Source organism: Salvelinus namaycush, chromosome 8 (assembly GCF_016432855.1).
Source record: "Salvelinus namaycush isolate Seneca chromosome 8, SaNama_1.0, whole genome shotgun sequence".
Taxonomy (NCBI): domain Eukaryota; kingdom Metazoa; phylum Chordata; class Actinopteri; order Salmoniformes; family Salmonidae; genus Salvelinus; species Salvelinus namaycush.
The window spans coordinates 28,158,834-28,165,748 of record NC_052314.1 but is presented as its reverse complement, the minus strand read 5'-3'; positions in this window follow the sequence as shown (position 1 = coordinate 28,165,748).

The window sequence follows — 6,915 nt, the reverse complement described above, 5'->3', positions numbered from 1 at the left end:
TTGCAGGTGTGACTCCCTGATGTGCATTGAAAACATTTAATTAAACAGCTAAAAACCCTCCCATTTGCTGGCCAACAGATGTTCTCATGGAGTTGTCATTCAACAGGGTTTTCAGTACATTTATCTAAAGCCATATCTTTACATACGATTTACATTTAATTAGAATTTTCTCAGACTCACTGACTAGAATATACTGTATATCGAGAGAACAAGTTCAGAATAGGAATTATGAAAGCAAGCCATCTTAAATAATACACATATATTCGTATCCTTTATTTGTTGTTGCACCAATTAGTAGATTAAAAAATACTTGGATTTTGTTGATTATTTAGGGTTAGGAAAGTATTTATGAGTCGTACATAAACAGGGTTTGAGAGCCTTTGGTGAGTATATTGGTGAATAAATAATACAGTGGTTTGAATCCTCCTGAAATTTGCCATATTCAATTGTCTAATCCATAAAATATTGGACGGTAAGAAATAGTGGTTGAACAATAATCCTATAAATCTACTCTAATTCTCACTAATCACAGAACTGTGATGACAATGACCCGTGGGCCAGTCTTCATGTTTAAACTGCTATGTATGGTCTGCGTTCCATAATGATTCAGATAGGCTACATGTCCCAAATTATTGCACAACTTGTAATACATTAGCCTATTAGGATCCACTATTGCAGCACACAGCAGTACCCTCAGTTGACCATCAGGAACAATGACATCCAGCCTGTATTACAACCGGCCTATAGTCCTATAGTGTGGCGCACAATTGGGAACAAAATGGAAAAGTCTGGGCATATACAGTGCATTTGGAATGTATTCAGAACCGTTCACTTTTTCCACATTTTGTTATGTTACAGCCTTATTGCTGCTTTTGATACCATCGATCACCACATTCACCACAAATTGGTCTACACGGACAAGTTCTGGCCTGGTTTAGATCTCATCTGTCGGGAAAGATATCAGTTTGTCTCTGTGGATGGTTTGTCCTCTGACAAATCAACTGTTAATTTCAGTGTTCTTCAAGGTTCCGTTTTAGGACCACTATTGTTTTCACTATATATTTGACCTCTTGGTGATGTCATTCAGAAACATAATGTTAACTTTCACTGGTATGCGGATGATACACAGCTGTACATTTCAATGAAACATGGTGAAGCTCGAAAATTTCCCTCCATGGAAGCCTGTGTTTCAGACATAAGGAAGTGGATGGTGGCAAATGTTTTACTTTTAAACTCGGGCCAAAACAGAGATGCTAGTTCTAGGTCCCAAGAAACAAAGATCTTCTGTTGGATCTGACAATTAATCTTGATGGTTGTACAGTCGTCTCAAAACTGTGAAGGACCTCTGCATTAATCTAGACCCTGATCTCTCTGATCTTTTGACAAACATATTAAGACTGTTTCAAGGACAGCTTTTTTCCAACTATGTAACATAGCAAAAATCTGTAAACTTTCTGTCCAAAAATAATGCAGAAAAATGTATCCATGCTTTTGTCACTTCTACATTAGACTACGGCAATGCTCTACTTTCCAGCTACCCAGATAAATCACAAAATAAACTTAAGTTAGTGCTAAACACGGCTGCTAGAATCTTGACCAAAACATTTGATCATATTACTCCAGTGCTAGCCTCTACACTGGCTTCCTGTTTAGGCTAGGGCTGATATCAAGGTTTTACTGCTAACCTTACAAAGCGTTACTGTCACGATCGCTTGTAGAATTAACGGACCAAGGTGCAGCGTGCGTAGAGTTCCACATGTTTAATTAAAGAAACTCACCTAAATAATACAGAAAAAAACGAAACGTGAAGTCAAATGCAGTGCTCACAGGCAACTACACACATACAAGATCCCACAAAAACCCAGTGGGAAAAAGGCAACCTAAATATGATCCCAAATCAGAGACAACGATAAACAGCTGCCTCTGATTGGGAACCATACCAGGCCAACATAGACAAATAATAACCTAGATAACCCACCCTAGTCACACCCCGACCTAACCAACATAGAGAATAAAAGGATCTCTATGGTCAGGGTGTGACAGTTACATGGGTTTGCTCCTACCCATCTTTCTGATTTGATCCTGCCGTACATACCTACACGTACACTATGGTCACAAGACGCAGGCCTCCTTATTGTCCCTAGAATTTCTAAGCAAACAGCTGGAGGCAGGGCTTTCTCCTATAGAGCTCAATTTTTATGGAATGGTCTGCTTATCCATGTGAGAGACGCAGACTCGATCTCGACATTTAAGTCTTTTTTGAAGACTCATCTCTTCAGTAGGTCCTATGATTGAGTGTAGTCTGGCCCAGGGGTGTGAAGGTGAATGGAAAGGCACTGGAGTAACGAACCGCCCTTGCTGTCTCTGCCTGGCCGGTTCCCACCTCTCCACTGGGTATCTCTCTCTCTAACCCTATTACAGGGGCTGAGTTACTAGCTTACTGGTGCTGTTCCATGCCATCCCTAGGAGGGGTGTATCATTTGAGTGGGTTGAGTCACTGACGTGATCTTCCTGTCCTGGTTGGCGCTCCCCTCGGGTTCGTGCCGTGGGGGAGATCTTCGTGGGCTATACTTGGCCTTGTCTCAGGGTAGTAAGTTGGTGGTTGAAGATATCCTTCTTTTGGTGTGGGGACTGTGCTTTGGCAAAGTGGGTGGGGTTATATCCTGCCTGGTTGGCCCTGTCCGGGGTTATTGTTGGACGGGGTCACAGTGTTTCCCGGGGAGTTTCTCCCGTCTCTGCAGATTCTCTCAAGCTCTGTCAGGTTGGATGGGGAGCGTCGCTGCACAGCTATTTTCAGGTCTCTCCAGAGATGATCGATCGGGTTCAAGTCCGGGCTCTGGTTGGGCAACTCAAGGACATTCAGAGACTTATTCCGAAGCCACTCCTGCATTGCATTGGCCGTGTGCTTAGGGTCGTTGTCCTGTTGGAAGGTGAACCTTTGCCCCAGTCTGAGGTCCTGAGCACTCTGGAGCAGGTTTTCATCAAGGATCTCTCTGTACTTTGCTCCATCCATCTTTCCCTTGATCCTGACTAGTCTCCCAGTCCCTGCCTCTGAAAAACATTCTGTGGGGATGATGCTGCCACCACCATGCTTCACCGTAGGGATGGTGCCAGGTTTCCTCCAGACGTGACGCTTGGCAATCAGGCCAACAAGTTCAATCTTGGTTTCATCAGACCAGAGGATCTTATTTCTCATGGTCTGAGAGTTCTTTAGGTGCCTTTTGGCAAACTCCAAGCGGACAGTCATGTACCTTTTACTGAGAAGTGGCTTCCGTCTGCCACTCTACCATAAAGGCCTGATTGGTGGAGTGCTGCAGAGATGGTTGTCCTTCTGGAAGGTTCTCATATCTCCACAGAGGAACTCTGGAGCTCAGTTTGGCAGGGCAGCCAGCTCTAGGAAGAGTCTTGGTAGTTCCAAACTTCTTCCATTTAAGAATCATGTAGGCTGCTGTGTTCTTGGGGACCTTCAATGCTGCAGAAATGTTTTGCTTGCCCTTCCCCAGATCTGTGCCTTGACACAATCTTCTCTCTGAGCTCTATGTACAATTCCTTCGACCTCGTGGCTTGTTTTTTGCTCTGACATGCACTGTCAACTTTGGGACCTTATATAGACAGGTGGGTGCTTTCCAAATCATGTCCAATCAATTTAATTTACCACAGGTGGACTCCAATCAAGTTGTAGAAACATCTCAAGGATGATCAATGGAAACAGGATGCACCTGAGCTCAATTTCGAATATCATAGTAAAGGGTCTAAATAGTTATGTAAATAAGGTATTTCTGTTAATAAGATTTAATATATTTGCTAACATTTCTAATGTTTCTAACCTGTTTTCACTTTGTCATTATGGGGTATTGTGTGTAGACTGATGAGATTTTTTTTTTTTTAAATCCATTTTAGAATAAGGCTGTGACAACAGAATGTGGAAAAAGTCAAGTGGGTTGAATACTTTCCAAACGCACTGTAAGTAAAACATTCTAGAGCACATAAATCCACTCAGTAGGATCGGTGCTCCTGTCAGTGCGCACACGTTTCCATAGGCTACATCCTCGGTTTGGGTCTCCAAATTTAGGCCTACAATTAAAATAATGACAGCCATTTATACTTCACTGTGGAAAAGAGACCGAAATATATGTCATGTTGATATGCTTTTCAATTTGCTAAAATATGACTGGTTTCACATTATAAGGTCAAATAGGTCTAAAACAATTGTCATTTATATTTACAATCCCCTTACACAAATGGATTACCCATTTACCTGAGTCTTATCAATAGCTCTAATTCATTTATTAATTACAGTGCTTGGAGATCGGTGTTATTTCTATTGGGAAAAAGACAGTCTGGAAGACACGTGGAACTGACAGGTTGCTCTACCTTATTCATGGTTTCTTCACGTGTAAAGGTGATGGAATTATGAGGGAATTAAGTCAAGGACACACCTCTGCCACACCTCCATTTGTGTGATCTCCACCCCAAATGAATAACTGGCTGGCGCATGCGTTTCCCCATGTTAAAATTAAAGGTCAGAATCCCCGTAGAGAGAAAAGTGCATAAAAAGGGAATTAAGTCAATTCCATTTACGTGGGAATAACCAAGGTCTGAGTTCCCCTGTTCGTGTGTGTGTTTGTGTGTATGAGATCTCTGTGGAAACAATACGTCCACCAGCCTTGGGTATTTTCTTATGTATATCCAGCCTTCAACAGATGCCCAGAATAGCCCAGATAAGGCCAGTGTGAACTTGGTGACCTAATGGGTGTTTTTAAGCTGGGGGTACACTGCTGGCATGACTCTGAATGTTGAGGGCAATGTAAAAAACAAAACAACATCCATGCAGATACAATACTTGTAAAACTACTTTTGAGCTTTATCCTGGGTGACACCGACAGATTGTAACTGTTTTGTGTCAAGGTATTGGTTTGGAGTTGGCATCTTTACTGGGTTCTGTTGAATTAATGTATTTTTATCTCTGACCCCCACTGTACCAGGAAGTAAAGCTGAACATTTTTTCCCACTTCTACAATAAATATAGAGGAGTAAATATAGAACACCAAAACTCTCCACTGTCCGTTCGTCGGAACTCTGAGCCGTGGTTCTGCAGCATCTGGTAGTTCTAATGGGTTTCAGGAAATTATATGAAGTTCCACTCACTGACTGTAGATACCTCTGTCTTCTGTGCCTTGTTTGTACTCAAAAGATAGCAGAGCTACAGGGCCCTATGCTGTTTTAATGATGTAGATACAGCATCTACATGTCTTACACTGGTCGGTCCTGTGGGGAACATGTTAGTGCACATGCATGTGTGCTTGTCTGTGTGTCTGTGTATGCATGCGTGTCTGTTTGTGTGCGTGTTTGTGTGTGTCTGTGTGTGTCTGTCGGTCTGTGATTAGGTCCAAATTCCGGTAATGTCTCTTGTTTGGTAAAATAAAACAATGTTAAAAGAAAGGCTGCAAATGTGTCGATACAAATGTGTTTGTTGGTGAAGAGAGTAGAGACACACAGACACTCATATGAAACAGAACATTAAAGGGTAGAACAGCCCATCCTTCTCTGCTTCAGGAACTCAGTGTAATTTCCTCTGGAATGGACAAACGGGCCCTGGGCATAGTTCTGTACCACCAGGAAATACCTTGGTATATACACAGACACAGGCCTAGAGCCTGACACAACACACATACACGCATGCACGCATACACACACTCATGCGCGCATGCACGCATACACACACACACACACACACATACGACAGACTTGACTGGACATGAGACTTATGGGAAGTAGGGTATAAGATGCACCCCCACCCCCAGCACAAACACACTCAGCCATAAGGTTGTTTAGAGAGTATATTAGAGAGTATACTATAACCTACATTATGGTGTGAATGTCCATGCAGCACTGATACCATTGAGTATTGGAAAAACGTGAGTGTAACTTAGTATTTCGCCTTTCATGAGCTCTCTCTTGGTGTGTTACAGACGTGCACTGTTTAAACGGACAATGCGATATTAAGACAATGCTATAGCGCCCTCTGGTATGTGACTTTGGAGTTTATTTTCACTGCATTACATCCAAACCCACTGGTCTAACAATAGACAGTAGACAATGTTTACGTTGTTTTATCTGAGGAATTGATTTCAACGATTTGTCTCTCTCTTAAATGTATCGCCAATAGATGGTTTAAAGGTAGGCCTATAGAGATGTAGGATCTTAATTTGAGCCAGCCTCCTACGGCAGGGAAATAATCCTGCAGCAACAGGAAATGTGAATTATTATGTGGATGAGGAACTCTTCCCATGACATAGACTGACCAGGTGAATCCAGGTGAAAGAGTTGATCCCTTATTGATGTCACTTGTTTAATCCACTCCAATCCGTGTGGATGAAGGGGAGAATACAGGTTAAATAAGGATTTTTAAGCCTTGAAACAATTGAGACATGAATTGTGTATGTGTTTCATTCAGAGGGTGAATCGGCAAGACAAAAGATTCAAGCTGGGTTATTCACGCTCAACAGTGTCCGTGTTAATCAAGAATGGTCCACCACCCAAAGGACATCCAGCCAGCTTGACACAACTGTGGGAAGCTTTGGAGTCAACATGGGCCAGCATCTCTGTGGAATGCTTTCGACACCTTGTAGAATCCATGCCCTGACGAATTGAGGCTGTTCTGAGGGCAAAAGCGGGTGCAACTCAATACTAGAAAGGTGTTCCTAATGTTTTTTTAGAGTCAGTGTAATTGATGGACATTTTTGTAGCGGTTGATACATTTTTCATAAGGGAAAATCAAGTCTGAAATTTCACTGTGTAAATTACACACTTTAGAAGCCTTTTTAAACCTCACTACAAGTTAAACAGGGGCATCAAATTCTACATCTGTAGGTATACTAAACTGACTCATTCTGGAGTCTGAGTAACCAGGAA